Genomic DNA, 18,265 nt, shown 5'->3' with positions numbered 1-18,265 from the left:
TGTATTTGCCATTCAGCTTTTATTAAATCAATCAGGTGCCTTAGACAGGTAAGGTGAAACAGCAACACATCTTTACATAATTAAACAAATACAGCATAAACAAATGTAACACCTTTACTTAAAGTAATATTCTTCAACATAAACAAACGTAACACACCTTTACATAGTTAAAGTAATATTTCACAACAGTGGTCAGCCTTGAGGCCATATATACACATACAACAAAAGACTCAGTAGAATCTACTAATAAATATTTATGCACATACATACATACATACATATATACACACACATATAAAATAATGATCAAAGAAAAAGAGGTTATCAACTTGAGAGTAGTGGCCATGGAGGGGTTCAAGAAAGATAGCTGGGAGGGACTGAAGGTAGGAAAAGGAAGAAAGAAGTGATGTAATTCTATTTGTACTAAAAACAGTAAAAACTTTCTGCTTTGGAAGAAATGGAGTGGTCTTGCAAAGCATTACTGAGGGAGCTATTTACATCATTCTAACAAGGTAAAGATTGCACACACACACATGCATATATACACACATGAATACACACAGATGTGCACACACATGCACACACACTCACAAACACACACTTATACACATATGAGTGCTTGTGCATGCACAAACACACAAACACACACACACACACACACACACACACACACACACACACATACACACACAGAGTATAGGATTTAGATGCAAGTATATCTTCTCCTGGAAGGATCTGGCTAGGGGTAGTTGATTCTAGTTGTCTCTCCCCACGGGAGTGCTGACCTAAGCCTACAACCTGTCTTTGTTTCCTTCATCTTGTCCTTCTGACATGGTCATCTCTTTACCAGGCCTCTCTGCTGACTTGTGACTGGACTAACCACACGCAGCACTCTGACCTTCCCAGAACCCAATTCATTCACTGGGAGTCACTAAGTAAGGGTCACAAAGAAACTGTCCGCATCCCCTGAATCTTGATGGAGTTTTTTTTGGCTCACGTTTTTGGAAATTGGTCTGTGTTTAAACATTGAAAAGTTTTACACTAGAAGATTTCAGGTTTCATATCAAAAAAGCTCAAAAGGGCTGTCTATACAGTCTTCTTTCCCACATGGTGACCCAGGATGAGTGTGAGTGGTGTCTGTTATCTCTAAGCAGGGCAAGGTTGATTTTTTTGCTATATCCTCCAAGTGGTGCTCACTTCTGCCACCTGCTGGGGCTAACTGTAAGTACAGTGATGGTCAACTTCTACCCCAACTTTTCTACCATCTACTTGGGGCTAAATCAGCTGAAGTCCACCTTTCCCCACAGTGGCTGTATCTGAAAGCAGCTTGGGTATAGCTAGGTTCCTATCTCAGCCTTCAGTCCCTTTATAAAAAGCTCTGTGTAGCTTTTATTTTGTCCTTATCCTTGGCCTATTGTTTACCTGCCCCCTCCCCTAATGCATACACTATTTATTTGATTAGGAAAAAAATGGGTTTATAAGTACATTTATGAAAATGAAATTTTGCTATTTCCTTCAGGGGACAGAAAGCAGATGAAAGCTGTGTGGTACCATCTACCAGGCAATACATGAGACATCAGAAGACTCAGTCACTCTGTAATCTTTTCTAAATTATCCCCTTCTCTTGACTTTAATTCCTATGTCTGTCAGATAAGAACGTGGTGCTAGATCACAATTATGAGCTGCTGACCCATTGGTTATATCCAGTTATTGGGTCCTATTTTTCTTTTGTTGATTACATACAATAACTAAAGGGAATGTGTCAATTAATAATCCAGAATACAAACTTCCCAGGACTTCTTTGCAATTTAACAGTGTTTTTCCAAATTCCTGTATAACAATGATAGGTTATGTCGTTTCTCCCCTTCTTCACCCACCTCCAAGAGTACATACTTATTGTCTCAACATTTGTTATAGTCACTAATGTCTTTGTCTTGCCTGGTGAGCACTTTCTCTTGATGCCCTTGAATGAGATGCATGACCCTCCTTTCATGAGTAGAGGATGATGCTAAGTGTCAGAGATGATTTGAAGCATTCTACTAAACCTTAAGGAATCGCTCCTCCTTCCCACTGGAAAGCTGAAAAGCAACAAAGTGTGCAGGGCTTTGTGAAGGTCCTTCCACACAGTTAAACCTGAAAAGGCAACAGACTGGCTTTGAAAGCAGCAGAAATATTCTTCCGTTGGGGTTGGTAGCTGATTCTCTAAGTAATTTGCAATTCAAGTGTCTCTTTGTTTTGTATGAAAATTTGCTGCTATTTGGAAAGTGGGGACGAGCTAAATTGCATCCTGCTGGTTTTACTTTGACTGTATCAAAAAAGAAACTGTTAATCTGGTTCCATAATTAACTTCCCTGTTTTAAAAAGGCCCTGGGAGAGAGTCCAGAGAGTGGCTGTCAACTCCCTGCCTCTCTGCTCAATAACACTGTTCAATAGGATGCCCTGAAAGGAGAATGGTTCCAGGTGGAGAGGGCTCTTGATTATCTCTCTGATCTTCTGTCTCCTTTATCCTCATCCAGCTAACATTTAGTGAGCTCCCACTGCAGGTAAGACACCAGATCAGTTGGGGTTATCAGGATAATAAATTCCTGAAGAGCTGCCAAGGAACACAGTTAATTTTCCATCCATCCATCCATCCATCCATCCATCCATCCATCCATCCATCTATCCATCCATCCCTCTCCTCCCTCCAAAATATCTCCAGCTTGCTTTTCCAAGTCCTATGTGAGGCACTGGTATTTGAGAAACACAAAACAGACTTAATCATCATTGAAAAATTCTGAAATAAAGAGATCACTCTTGACCATTGCCATAGAGTTAGCTTCATTGAGAAGAAGGCATTAACATTGGCTCTGACCTCTAAGTTATCTGTGACTTTGCATGTGCTTAGACATGTTCATGGTGTGTGTGTGCGCGTGCATGCGTGTGTGTGTGTGTGTGTGTGTGTGTGTGTGTGTGTGAAAGAGGGAGAGAGAGAGAAAGAGGGGGGAGAGAGGTAGAAACAGAGAGAGAGGGGGAAAGAGAGGGAGGGAGGAGAAAGGGAGGGAGGGAGGGAGGAGTGCTTGGGTTTATTTCCACCAATCATTCCATCTTCTCATATATTTGTCTAAATGCTTGTCTGTGGTGTACTCAGTGAAAAATAGTACTGTGATTGCTAGAGATAAAGGAAGCAGCACAGACAAGGTGCTTGTCTTCCTGAAACTTACATGGAATGGCTCTCTTCCCTAGGGCACAGGGAGAAAGAACAGAGAGCAAGCCCGAGTAGGCCTTCAAGTTGACCCCTCAAGGAGAGGGATGCCCATTAGGTGGTCTTTCCTACCTTCTCTCAGATAATTCAGGTGGTACCTTGTCTCCTTATTTTCATTAATGGGCAACTGTTATCTCTTCCCTTTCCTTCCTTTTCTCTGAAGTTTAAAGAGAGAATGTTCTGGAACATAATACAGCAACCCCCAATCCTATCCTCAGATCTATCCAGGAAGAATAAACAAGGAACTTGGCACTTTATAGCTCACTCTCAGCCCGAGTCACGCCTTTGAGAAGAGGTAGTGATCCCAGGCTTAATCTTGGATGCCATTCTGTATGTGCCAGAGAAAACCACCCAGTTATGTATAAATTTTGGCCTGAAGGCTGGCTGGCCCTGAAACATTCTCTATGTGGCCTTTTAGAATTGGTGCATTATGTACACATAGATGGAAACCAAGCCTTCACATTGTGTTAGCCTTAAAATCATAATAGATCAGAATTCTTACATCTGGAAGATATGTGAGAATCAAGAGAAAACTGCTTCTTGTATTTTGTATCTGTAAATAAGGAGGCACGAGCCAAATAATATGGGCAATTTCTAAAAGGCACAGATGGGTCTCAGCTGAGAGCTAGCAAGGAAAGGGTTATCTCAGTCTTCCCACAGCAAGAAACTATATTCAGCCAACAACATGAATGAGGAAGATATCCCAGTGTTTTCCATTATTCTGGTTCTATAGAATCACAGCAAAGTTGGTTGCTTAATTTGCGTTCTTCTGACCCTGAAAGATCACCAGAGGTCAAACCATCACACAAATTCTGGGCAGCAAGATGAAGGGGCTAAAAACCCCTGACGTTTAAAGAGTATGCCCTGGTTGCTCCATGTAATACTTGTACTTCTGTCTCATTTGCCAAAACTTGGTCACATGATCACATGCAGCTTGCAGAAAGCATAGGCAGGTAACTGCAAATCAGGATTCTCAGAGACCGAACCCCTTCCTTTCACGTATTTAAAGTTCAAGTGGATTAAATCTCAAATGTAAGATACCAAATGATGACAGACTTGGAAGAAAACATAGGGATAATGAATCATGACATTGTCCTGGACAAAGATTCTTTAGATGAGATCACAAACTGAAGCAAAGATGTGTATAAACTTCTTTGTACCGATTTCTCTGTACAGAGAAATATGTACACATAGGCAAATAAGATTATATCAAAATGAAGGACTTTTTACAGGAAATGATACACAACAGAGTAAAAAGACAGCCTTCAAAATGGGAGGATATATTTGCGTACTATATAACTGGCAAGAAGTCCATATATAGAATTCACATGAAATTTAATGCAATGTAAAAGAACTGATTGAAAATGGATAGAGCTCTTATTAGATACCTCTCAAAAGAAGGCATGCAAAATGCCATAGGTAAATGAAAAAATACTTAGCATCAGTCTTCAAGGTTCCGCAAATTAAACTTCACTGAGTTACTCCCTCACTCCAATTAGAACGGCTATTATAAAAAAGACAAAAGGAATCAAGTATCAATGAATATACAGAAAAAAGCAAACCATTATGTAAAATGGGTGAAATTTTACTTAATACAGATCATTGGGGGTAAAAGTTGAGAAGGGTCTTCAAAAATTAAAAATAGAACTACTCAATTACCCATCAGTCCCAGTACTGATTATATACTCAAAGAGAAAGAAATCAATACAAAGAGACATGTACATTGTCATGTTTATTGTAGGACTATTCACAGTAGCCAAGACTTAGATTTTACATAAATGCCTAACAATAGATGAACAGACACAGAAAAAATGTGTCATATATGTGATGGAATCCTATTCAGTCATTTAAATGAAATCATGAGACTTAAAAAAAATGACTGAACCTAGAAGACATTGTGTTAAGTGATAAAAATCAGACATAAAACGACAAAAACTGCATCGCTTCCTTCTCATATGGGAGTCTTATGGATAGAGCTCATAGAAATAGAGTAGAACAGTGATTATCCGAGTGTTATCAGAGGAGAATGAGAAAGGAAAGAAAGGACAGGCACTCAACAGATCCAAAGTAATAAGACGGAGAAATAAACTCCAGTGAGATCTCCTGTACTTCTAGTGTGGGGACTGTGGTTAATGAGGATATAGTGTACACTTCTACTATGGTGGCTGTGGTTAACATGAGGATACAGTGAATACTTCTAGTGTGGGGACTGTGGTTAACATGAGGATATAGTGTAGTGTATACTTCAGGATAGCTAAAAGAGAGCCCTTTGAATGTTTTTATCCCAAATACAATAAATTCATAAAGTGACAGATATGCCAATAACTGATTTTAAATACTAATGTATTTATGCATCAAAGCTTTAAATCATACTCCCCAAACATGTCTTAATAGTGATAGGATTTTCATCCCTAAGGATGTGGGAAAGGATGGATTTGGGGAGAGTAATAGTATCAGCATTCATATGGTCATTTATATGGAGATACTGGATGTCTCAAAGGGCCACAGCTAGGAAACTATCCTGACTGAAATGTAAATTATTCACTCTACATTAGCCCAGGGTTTCTCTGTCCCTGCTCGGTGTGCCTTTCTTTAACTCTACCTTCCAGTCTTTGTTAGTGCTATTCAGTCTGAAGGACCCATTTCAGTTTTTACTTGCTCCAATAACTTAGCCTAAATTCTACTCAGAAGGAAATAATCTCTCCATTCTCTAAACTTCCTCAACATTGGTCTTACACTTACTCCTTGTTGCCCTGTTTTATAAGGGGACCTCTCTCCTTCTCTCTGACTTCCTTCCTCCTCCTTCTCTCTCTCTCTCTCTCTCTCTCTCTCTCTCTCTCTCTCTCTCTCTCTCTCTCTCTCTCTCTCTCTGTGTGTGTGTGTGTGTGTCTGTCACATTTTGAAATGCAGGTGATTTTCTTATGTACAGAAGTATTCCCCACAATGTCTCTGAACTTGCTATTAACTAAGAGAGCATGTCACAGAAGAAATCATCATTATGAGTCCTAGTGACGACACCTTTCCTTTTAGAAATCATTTTCTCCTTCACCATAAGTGTCCAACTAGAGATTTCATTGTTAATCCTCCTGCGGGTTTTTTTTTTTTTTTTGACCTTGTAACTATTCTTTTGGCCAACAGAATGTGAGTAGAAATGGTGATCCAAGTTCCGAGGTCATCTTCACTAGGACATAGCTACTTGCTCAACCTCTTTCCCCTACTCTCATATATTTGCTGGGAAAGAACACAGTGCCCGCTTTGGTCATAGGATTACAAGTCACAGGTTGAGAATAGTGGGGCCAACTCTCCATCTTGTGACTTGAGATGACCTCTTGAAACTCTTTGTTTCCTCCTCCGCCCTCTCATCTTTGATGAAGCCCATCCTTCTGAGTGGCTATACTTGGTCTCCATGACAGTTTACCTGTGTCTTGCCTCATTCGAAAGATTAACTGGTCTTTAGTGGAAAGAAATAAAGCTTTCAGCCCTAATTGTCATTTTGCCAGGAGAGTGACACCTAGCATAAAATGATGATACTTATGTCACTTAACTGGAATTATACATGTTAAGCCCTACTGGCCCCTGGGGCATCTGCTGGAGCCATAGGCTCAGATTCTTGATCTTAGCTGACCAGGAGGGTTAAACGAACAGGTTCGGTCCTAGAGTTTTATTACTACTGTGGAAGCCACTCTTCAAAACATTTTTAATTAGGAGTATGTTCAGATTTCTTAAACAATGTTTTGCTCTGATCCTCACTGATTCATTCTTCTTCAATCCATCATCTTAGAAAATTGTCTGCTGCTGCCTATGTATTTTTGCCATGTGAAATGTTCTACAAAGTTTCATTTTCCCCCTGTCCTTCCTTCTTAGGAATCTATTTAAGCAATTCTGCTGAGCATTCATTTCCTGGGTGACTATTAACAATAAAATGCTTTGTACTGGTATGCTGTTTAATACTTTCCAAAGCCCTTTCACAATCTAATAGCATTTCATCTAAGAAGCTTGGGAAGTTGTGGCTGTGGCATTTGAGTATTCCTCTTCATTTTCATATTCCCACTCTGCAGATCCTCTGTCCCCCAGAGCAGAGTGGTGAAACAGCAGTTATTTAGCTATTTGTTATGAGGAATGTTATACTGCAATCATGTCTTTGCTTTGGGTAATGACATATTATTCCCTTGTGTCATTTCATAGACCCCCACAGATAAAGAATGGTTCTCGCTACTAGGGACAGAGCAATGAATAAGACAGGCAGTGTTCATATTCATAACGATCTAGTGGGCAGCTGGTGAGTCACATTTCCAGATGGTGGTTATCTGTGCATCTTCTCTGGACAACTGTTGTCCTGCTGACTCCATCATATGATTCTAATGGAGCTGGTACCCATGGAAGAAGGCAGACAGTCCAGCTCTGGCTCTTCTGAATATTGCAGTCCTCTCGCTTCAGTGATTGGAACAAGTAAAGCCATATGACCCAAATATAAGCCAGATGAGGTCATTTCTGGGATTTAGAATCTAGGAAACAGGAGACCCAAGCTCTTCTCTGATCTGTCACATTGGGCAGAGATGAAGTTATCTTGAGGTCAACTGTGGCTATGTCTTTCCCCACATGTGGAGAGACAGCTTTTTCAGCTGAGAGGCAGAGTCATGGAGAAGTAGTGGGGAGCTGGAGAGGCAGACACTGAGGGATTGGTAATTTGGTGGGGAGAAAGAACAAGATGGTCAGATGCTACAGTGCTCACTGTCACATAGCAAGTGTTGCTTATTTGTTGAGCTGAACATTACTTTTGAGCTCTTTGGTCTAGAAGTCTCCATCACCCAGTTTGGTGAGCTGAGCAGAAAACATGCTCGGCATTACTCCTCAAATGAATGAACGGCACAGTGTTGAGTACGTCACCAGCTAGGTGAAGGTGCTCAACAGTTTTTTGTATAGTTTTTAACCTATGTTTTCAAAGTAGTTCAGTGCAGAGTGGTAGTAAAGAAAAAGGACTTAATCACCAGGCAGGCCTAGTTTTGAGGCTTCTAACTTCAGAAGTAGCTGCCTGAGTAGTATTCAGAAAACAATAAGCGCCGGGCGGTGGTGGCGCACGCCTTTAATCCTAGCACTCGGGAGGCAGAGCCAGGCAGATCTCTGTGAGTTCGAGGGCAGCCTGGGCTACCAAGTGAGTTCCAGGAAAGGCGCAAAGCTACACAGAGAAACCCTGTCTCGAAAAACCAAAAAAAAAAAAAAAAAAAGAAAAAAGAAAAAAAGAAAACAATAAGCATCACATCACACCATATGAGTTTGCAGGGAGGGCGTAGGGAAGTCAGGGTGTGGACTTATGCATGACAGCTGATGCTGATGTATAGTTGAAAGCAAATGTGCTGTCTTTATCCATGGAGCCAATTTTTATTGAGTAGCTTCTATTTTTTTTTTTTTTTTTTAGAAACTGTCAATACTATGGATACAGGAGAATGTGACAGACATGGGCTTTGCCCTCAAGGCTTCTGCCTCAGTGGAATGAGATGGCAATGCTGAAACACACAGATGAACAACTAGTCTGAGGACATGATACTGGTCACAGGGATAACAAAGAAGGGACAGAAGGGAACAGGACCACCCAATTCGGTGGTATGAAGGCTTCTGTGGGGAGATGTGTTTCTCTGAGCTCTGAATCTCAGAACCAGTGGCATCATTTAAAGTAGATATTAAGATTATTTCTTACTCTCTTGCAGAGTGAAATAAATGAGCCAACTTAGATAAACAACACAATGCTTCAGGCAGAGAAACATGCAAATACAAAGGCTGAGGCTTCCATGTGTTTGAGTGCCAGAAAGAAGCCTGTGTAGCAGGGTGTAAAGTGAGCAGGGAGAACAGTGGGGGATGTGATAGAGGCTAATCTCATTCTTCAGCCACTTCAGCTGCACTATGAGGGCAGCCACCATGTCAGGAGCCTGGAATGCAAGCCCCAAAGGGCAAAGGCTACCCTGAAAATCTCTCAGCCTACCTAGATTCACCAAGTTTTGTCAGGGGAGATTTCAAGTGAATTGATTTTCTTTAAATAACCATAGTTTGATCATGTTTCATACCTGCTGCTACATCTTTGCTGGTATGACTTGATCTAGAGTCAGGGAAAGACTTCTCTCAGGTTTTCTCCATAAAGGAAGCAGGAAAACAGGTGAGCAGTAAATATGAGCTTGCTCACCAGAGAAAAATCAGTGAACTTCTTTCTCACCAAGGACAACCCATCACTTGGTACATGAACCCACACAATATTTTGCAGTAGAAATGAGGGTCATACTCATTAGAACCCAGAGTGGCTGCTCAAACTCTCTGCTTGTGATGGATTTGTAGTAGAAGTCATGTTCAAGTACTTTCCACATTGGCTGTCCTTGGACATTTTCTGATTTCTCTATGCAAAGTCATTTGTAGGTATCACAATGTTTTATTCATGTGACTTTGAGGGTCCAGAGGGCTTGGATGAGCAGAGGAGAATTTATCTGTGAGATAGAAAAGGGTAGAGTCCAAAATTGATCAGAACTCAGGCTGAAATCAGGACACAGTAAGATGTCAACCTATTTCCTGCAAGAATGCCTTATCATTCTTTGAGAGGTCACATCCATCTTTATAGTTTTAAATACCACCTGCAGACTGATGATTTTAGAATCACACTTGTAGCTTAGACCTTCCCTTGAATACTCGATGCTAGTTGGAAGTCTCAGGCGTCTCTAACTTGACATGGCTCTGTAAAACCTATTCATAATTTGTTTCTACTTGTTTTCACTAACATTCTATTCCTTCCTTATTCTCCATGATCTTTGTAAATTGCACAACCACCCACCAATTGTTCCTGGTTCAGCTTTTCTGCTCATGCCCAGTATCTAGTATATCAGCTAAGCCTTGTAGGATCCAGTTATGAATGCTGTCTCAAGTCTTTCCCCCTCATTGCTATATTCATAGTCATTGCTCAAGTCTTGATCTCTATGACCTGCTCTGGAGAACCATGCTGCATACTCCTCTTTACTTCTGCCCTCTCATGGTCCATTATCTACAGGAACAGTTTGAGTAATGTGAATTAGCTTAACTATACGCTCATTTTAATACACACATATTAAATGCTTTCCGTAGTGTTTTGAATGTCATTCACAGCTTACTACCTGGATTACAAGGTGAAAAGCATTATCAGTTCACTTCTACAATCTTACACCTTGTACCTTCCCTGTTCATGTCTACATTCTGGTCACAGTGGCGTTCTGACTACACCAAGACATGCCAAGCTCATCAGCTCCTTAAGGTATCATGACTGGAATAAGATGCCTTCCCAAACCTCTGTGTAGTGAACTCGTCCTTCATTCTCACCCAAGAAGTAACACCTTCTCCTCTTCTTCTACCCAAAGTACCATCTTTACCACTGCAATCCTCTATTACACTGTGTGTTCTACTCACAGGAATCTCCGAAGTTCAAAATTTCACTCTTGTTGTCTTGTAGCTGTCTATCTGCTCATATTACATTATGATCCAGACATAAGGAAGGCATTCATCTTGTAAATGTATTGTCTTCCTGGCACTGAGCAGACCTCCTCCCACAATGACCTCAATAGCTGCTGAATGATTAAATGTGTGAAAGCTTCATACTGATTGTAAACAATGAGGTGCATGCTTTAGTTCAGCAATCCACTCCCATTTCAATCCTGACATGTTTCCCTAGTCTCTTTAGGCCTTTATTCTTCTTCCTATATATTTATTTTTAACAAAGGAAATCAATCTTATCCAAATAGTATTTATTGTGTTGAATCTGAAGATAGCTCTTTTTCTTTGACAGTACTAGGAATTGAACCTAGGGCTTCATACATGCTAGGCATGTGCTATATCACTGAGCTATAGCTGTAATTTGCAGATATCTGCCTAGCTTGCAGATATCTTAACAGTAAAACATTGTCCTCAGTTTCCTTTCCTGAGAAAATTGTCCAAACACTCACTATAGGATATTCACAGATTACCCGTGTATTTGTGTACAACCACTGAATACTTCTGTGAACAAAAACATTGACTCAGGTTCTACCATAATGCAGTTTAGAATGTTGGGTAAATCATTTCCCATCTGTTTCTCAAATGCTGGCATCTAGCTCCTCTATGTGTTAGCACTAAGACCTTTGACAAATCACCCAGTGTCTCCTGGCCCCTGGATACTCAGCGTTAAGAGTTTAAGTACTAAAAGGTAAGTTCATATCCCAGTTCCTGCAATCTGGGAACACACTCCCATTTGAAAAAAATGGGGGGAGGAAGTTTTTGAAGATGTAATTAATTTAAGGATGTAGGAGTAAAGAAATTATCATGAATTATCCAGGAAGTTCTTAAATCTAATGATAAGTCCTTATGAGAGAGAAGCAGAGGGAGATTTGAATACAGTAGTCAATTTGACCTTGGAAGCAGAGATGTAGTGATGAAGCCTCAAGCCAAAGGCTGGAAGAGGTGGATAGTGGCTTCTGCCTTGTGTCCCTAACCAAGCATAGCTTTGCGTGACCTGGGATTTTCAGCCAGCAGAACTGTGAAAGAATTCATTACTGCTATTTTCAGCTACCAGGTGTGTGGTGTTTGCTATAGGAACTATAAGAAAGCAATACAGTAGTCATCTCCTAGAGCTGCAGCCTTATAAGCCTAGGGCTCACCTTGTGGTCACTCTCTAATGCCATCACATCTCCTGACCTCACTGGGCCTGCATAATGTGAGGAAGAAATTAATGTAGAGCAGAAATTAATGTAGAGGAGGGCAATATTATGCATATCCAATGACAAGGCCTTATTAAATTGAGAGTTCACATGTATACGTACTCTCCATGTAGTTGGTACTTTTCCCTCTTCCCCCTTGCCTCCTTCTATGCAACCTCTCATTCCTTGCCCTCTCCAGTCTTTAATTAGCTAATTAATTGTGTGTGTGTGTGCGTGCATGAATGTGACCTCTCCCACTTTCCAAGTCCCTTTAGTTAATGTAGCATCAAGAGTTTCAGGAGGTTCAGTCTTGTCCTGGGTGCCATAGAATTTTCTACTTCTACCAATAATAAGAAAACATTATTAATATAGTAACAGCAATAGTAGCTAGCAGTAACTGCCTTCCTGAAGGACCTCTTTCTCCAGCAGGATATCTGCTCGGAACCAGCAGATGGTAGAGAAATTTCACAATCTATAGTTGTTACACCATAAGCAATTACTGTCCGTTTTGCCATGTTGCCTATTGTAGATTCTTATGGGAAGCCAGAATTTTGAGGGTGAATGTTTTACCTGGTACCATGCACCTGCACCTTGAGACCATATGGGAGTCCAGAAGGAGGAGAAAATGGCTGCTCTTCTAAGAGACCTGACTGTTGGAGCAAAAGGCTCAGAGTGTAATTTGTCCCACAAATTAATTTACCAGAGTTTAAACAAAAAATCTTCATAGGGTTGGAAGTGGAGGGTGGGAGGCACTAATTGCCGTGGAGTGGAATATTCAAAGGTTGGCTGTAAAAACTCTCCGTAGGTTGCCTGTCGATGTCAGAACTCATCTATCACCTTTACAGGACCCATAGCCAGGGACCCCCACTGGGACAGACAACATATGCTGAGTCTTCCCCCTGAGTGCCTTGCCTGCTGCAGCAGCTGGGCCTAGACATCCACTCCACATGGCTCCGCTGCAGCCAGCCCACAGATGTGCCCAATGCCCTGGAGGCTACCCATGGTCGCTTGCACAATGGATTGCTCTCACTTTTTACATGAATACCCGCTCCTTTTGCTCTGAAGGCAACTTTCCAGATTTATTCCCACCTGTGTCTCTCTACTCCCTTGAGACTGCCTGCTTGGATAAATTGTTTGCTCTGAGTAGTTTCTGTGGCACTTTTCAGTCCCTCTGTGCTTGACCTTAATACACATTATCCCAGAGTTATTTGTATCCCCCTCTGATCTTGCCCCCTCCCTTTGGGGCCAATGACTTTTATTTCATATAGTCCATGTCCCCCCAGGTACATAGCGCTTGGCCTAGCACAGAAGACATACTCAGTGGTTATTGCACAACTACTTACTTTGTAATACTATGTGACAGGACATTATATAGCAATGGCTATGTCAATTAGGAGGGATCACACAAGTAGAACTCCTGGTTGGGGCCAGCTTATATTTTAGTGAGGAAGCCAAGAAAATACACACACAGCCACGCATGTCCAGAAAGGGGAAAAACATTGATAAATGTTACACTGTTAAATTTAAATTGTTAAATGCTAGAAGAGGAACTGATGTGGAGGCCAGGAGGAGATAACAGGAGCTGGAGGCTTGGTGTCATTGATTCAGGGAAGTCCCTTCTAAGTGACAATATTTAAATTGACCCTTGGAGGGAGCTAGAAACCACTCAGACCAAGGGCTGCAGTGAGGAGGAAGGGGGCCCATGTCTTAAAAGAAAGGACTTGGAAGTTCCAAAGAACCAAAGCAGAAAAGAATGAAGGTCTCTAAAGGGAGACCATGATGGCTAAGGCTCAGTTGTTGAGGCAGGGTGGTTGAAAGGGAAGCCCCATTCAGAACCTGTGAATGTGGCTTATTTTGAAATAGATCCTTTGCAGATGTAATATAAGATGAAGTCACACTGGACTATGGTAGACTATAGAAGACTCTAAATAAAGAACTGTGTGCATATCAGAAGAGAAAACAGGAACACAGGGAGGAAACCCATGTGCAGACAGAGGCAGGGATTGGAGTTACAACAGCACACAGTGAGGAATGCCAAGGGAGGCTAAGGTGCCTCTCCTCCTGAGCCTCCAGAGAGGATGGGGCTTTCCTGATGCCTTGTCTAATGCCCAGTAGCCAAAACTGTGAGAGAAGTAAATTCTTAATGCTTACATTTACTCAATGTGGTGATTTGTTATGATAGCCCTAGGATACTAATGCAGGGAGCCAGGAAAAAGCTAGACTTCATTATTAGTGAGGTGGAAATCCACTGAAGGGTGTTAGGTTAGTAATAGAACCTTATTTTTTTAAGTAGTTTTTTAAATACTCAGATTTATGTCTTCCCCCTCTCTTATTAATCATCTAGGCATTTACCTCTGGTTTCTGATTTTAGCTCCTCTCTCCTCACAGACATGGTGGTGCCCTGTGCTATTGCTATCTTCCTCTAGCTCCCTTCAGCCTGAGTGGAAAACATCACACATTCTAAAGTGACATTAATTAACGCTGATGCTCTTTGCTGACATTTCCATAAAAAGCGCTTAGTTAAGGGATGGAGCATGCTCTTCTGATTCTCAACACGGTTTGCAGTGTGTGTGAGTTTAAAATCAATGACTGGATGACTAGATTCAGGTGCCCAATCAAGCCATTCATGAATGCTAACTGCCTAACTCTTGGGGGGAAATATATAACTCATGAGAAGAATGGCCAATTGGGGAAATAGGGCAGAAGGCCCTGAAGAGCACAGCTGTACACAGCTTGGTAGAATTTAGAGTTTTCAGCTGGAGGAATTATTTTCTTCATTTTGATTTTTGGATTCATTCATCATACACATCCATTTAAGCTGATGTTTTCTGATTAGGAAATTGGACATCACATGATGGAATACCAGTGATGTGTCAAATTCTCAATCATATATTACATTATTCATTGTATTACCTAATTAGGAAAATAGGTATTGTTATAATGATGGGAATGAGAATAGAAATTACTTGTTGGCTATTGTATCTTAATTTGGTACTGCATGTACATCATCTTATATAACCCTAGTATTTCAGAGTTGGGAGTCAATGTATGAACTTGGAACTTTATAACTAAGTAACTTTGCCTAGTTCCTTAGCTATTTAGGACTCAGTTTCCTCATCTATAAAATGGAATTAAAAGTAGCAGTATTTTAAGGGTTAAATGTAATCATAAAATACAGCATGGCCTATCATAATGATAATAATGGTAAAAATTATCTGGCATTACTATGTGCCAGAAATTCTTCTACACAGATGTGTTATTATTACCCCTATTTCACAGATGAAAAGCAGGCTGAGAAAACTGTCCTTTGGCATAAGCTAAAATGTGGTAGAATGGAGGCTGCATCCTCTAATGTCAGCTGCTGTAATCCAGATTTCTCACTACAGTGTTCTAGACAAAGTCTGTGCCAAAGAAGTGTTTTTAATTGACAGATTATAGCCAGTATATTCTTGTGGGGGAAGAAACTTGAGTCTTGCCTAATAGGCTCTCCCCTTATACTTGACTTGGCTAATGCAACTGGGTTTCACCACTTCTCAATGCAGCAGAGCTAGGTGGCTCCTCTTACATTCTCAGCTTTTCCTCAGTCTGAAGTACTCCCTAGCTACCATTTAGGGAAGGTGATATCAGCTAAAGAAACAAATTTAAAACATCCATACTTCAAAGCCCAGGCAAGGACTTACTTCTTCCTGGAAACTTGGAAATTTCTCTGTCCTTAGGATCCCTCTAGAGCCCTCTGCCCAGGCTTTTCTTTTACTCATTATATAGGATAGTAATACAGAATTTACTGAACCTTAGTCCTGCTTAAATATTGTGGATCCTCGGCCAGACTCTCCTATGGTTCCCCCTGAGAGTTCTTGGGAAAAGTTTAATAGGAATTTGCACAGTTTTGGCTGCTTCATTATCTGTGGCCCAGAACTCCTCTGGTGATGCATTCAGCTAGCACCTCAGCAGCCAGGGGTCACTTGTGAGTTTGAACTCTCTGCCTACAGAAGCTTGTAGAGATACAAACACCTTTAAGGACTAAGGTGAGTCTATTTTCCTGCAGCAGTTGGGATACTGCCATTCTCGGCAACTGCTGGCTTCACTTTGATCTCCTACAGTGCCTGTATTTCACAAATCCTTTCATGTCATCTGTGCCCCTAGACAGTTGGTAGCACCCATTCCACTCAGTTGTAGAGGCTAATCAACAGAGATGTGTCTCATCTTTTCATAGGTAGATCTCAATTAATATGGCAATCACATATCTAGTTTCTGAGAGTTCTGTCCAATGTCCACCCTCCCCATGAGATGCTAAACTTCAGGAGGAAAGGGACTGTGTTTTTGATTAACCTTCTTGTACTCAGAATGGCATCATCCTGAATGCAGCAATGGTATAAATGAATAGAACAAGTATCTATCATTCTCCTCAACCTAAAAAACTATATCTAGAAATCTTGACTAGAAAGGCAAAGATACTAATTCAAATCAGTTACTGGAAAGAGTCCACCATGGCTCTGGCAATATATATCTCAATCTGACAGAGTCCAAAGCCGGATTCCAAGTTCAGGTCTCCATTTCACTTAGGAGAACACATCCAATGGGATCTTTGTAGCTGGAGGGCTTTCTCTCCGGGTTCTGCCAAGCCCCGGCAGTCTGACAGCCCACTTATTTTTTTTTTCAAGATTTATTTATTATGTTTACAGTGTTCTGTTTGCATGTATTCCTGCAAGCCAGAAGAGGGCACCAGATCTCATTACAGATGGTTGTGAGCCACCATGTGGTTGCTGGGAATTGAACTCAGGACCTCTGGAAGAACAGTCAGTGCTCTTAACCTCTGAGCCATCTCTCCAGCCCACTGACAGCCCACTTATAAAATAAACACACAGATGCTTATATTATTTAAACTGTTTGGCTTAATGGCTCAGGCTTCTAGCTATCTAGTTCTTACATCTTAAATTAACCCATTTCTATAAATCTATACCTTGCCACGTGGCTCATGGCTTACCGGCATCTTCACATGCCACTTGTCATGGCGGAAGCTAGCAGTGTCTCCCTCTGCCTTCCTGTTCTCTCAATTCTCCTCTCTGTTAGTCCCACCTATACTTCTTGCCTGGCTACTGACCAATCAGTGTTTTATTTATTGACCAATCAGAGCAACACATTTGACATACAGACCATCCCACAGCAGATCTTTCCAAACAATTTAGAAATTTTAGAATTGGGAACAGTATCCATTTCATCTTAGCACCTGCTACCCTGTTATAGTGCCTAGCAAGGAAGAATCAGGAAGTATTTGTTGGATAAGGGCAAGCATGATGGTCAAGGTGACTAGCCATAGAGGTAGAATTCCACTTCATTTGATAAGTACTCTACCCACATCTGTGGAAGGGGCTATCTCTAACACCTTTCTCTTTACTCACCTCCCTGGACACAATTCATACCACTTTACAATAGGTGCTAGGAAACTATTTGTAAAAGTACAGATGTATCATAGAAAGCCCAATGTGTAGAGGTGAACACCTCTCGGATACCTCCTTCCACATCAGCTAAATGCATCACCAGATCTCCAAATTTGTTAAGAGCAAACAAAAATAGTCAGCCTAGAGGCATGGGACTTATCTCTTAGGAACTACCAGGTTATAAACTGTTGATTATGTCTCTAAAAAGTCAGGAACATATTTAGCCTATAGCTTGTTTTCAAAGTCTACCTACCAATAGTTTATAATTGGTCACAACTTTGTCCCCTAGAGGACATGTAGCAACATCTAGGGGTAAATTTTACTGTCACCAATGGGGCAGGTCTACTGATAAACAAATGGGACAAACCCAGCTATTTTTAAACATCTTTTGATAATTGCACAGAACATTATTCCCACAGAGAAAACACTTAATAGTATTGAGACTGGGGGACTGATGTCTTGACAAGTCCAACACAAAGTCAAGGAACCTGCTAAGTTCACACAAGAAACATAGTGCCCACAGCATACAGCATTTGAGTCTTTTTCAATTTCCTGGCTGAAAGCAACTTGCTAAAAGTCTCCAGCATCTTGAGGGGGTAGCTAGAAGACTGCAGCATCCTGAATTCTGAGTGCATCCTTGAGAGGTAGCTTGGGGTCAAACTATCCAACACTGCAGCAGGATGTAGAATTCCTTAGTCAGAGTGACGACATTGCTTTCCTCTAGCTTCCCGTTTTCCTCTTGCTGTGATCAAGAGGAGAGAATCAGTTTCTCAGTTCTGCATCTCTTGCAATCCCAGCCCAGGAAAGCACAGGAGGGGAACAACCAAGGATTGATAGATAGCATTCAGTTGTCTGCTCAGAGGGGAACAACCAAGGATTGATAGATAGCATTCAGTTGTCTGCTC

Source organism: Peromyscus eremicus, chromosome 8a (assembly GCF_949786415.1).
Source record: "Peromyscus eremicus chromosome 8a, PerEre_H2_v1, whole genome shotgun sequence".
NCBI lineage: Eukaryota > Metazoa > Chordata > Mammalia > Rodentia > Cricetidae > Peromyscus > Peromyscus eremicus.
This window is presented reverse-complemented; position numbering follows the sequence as displayed.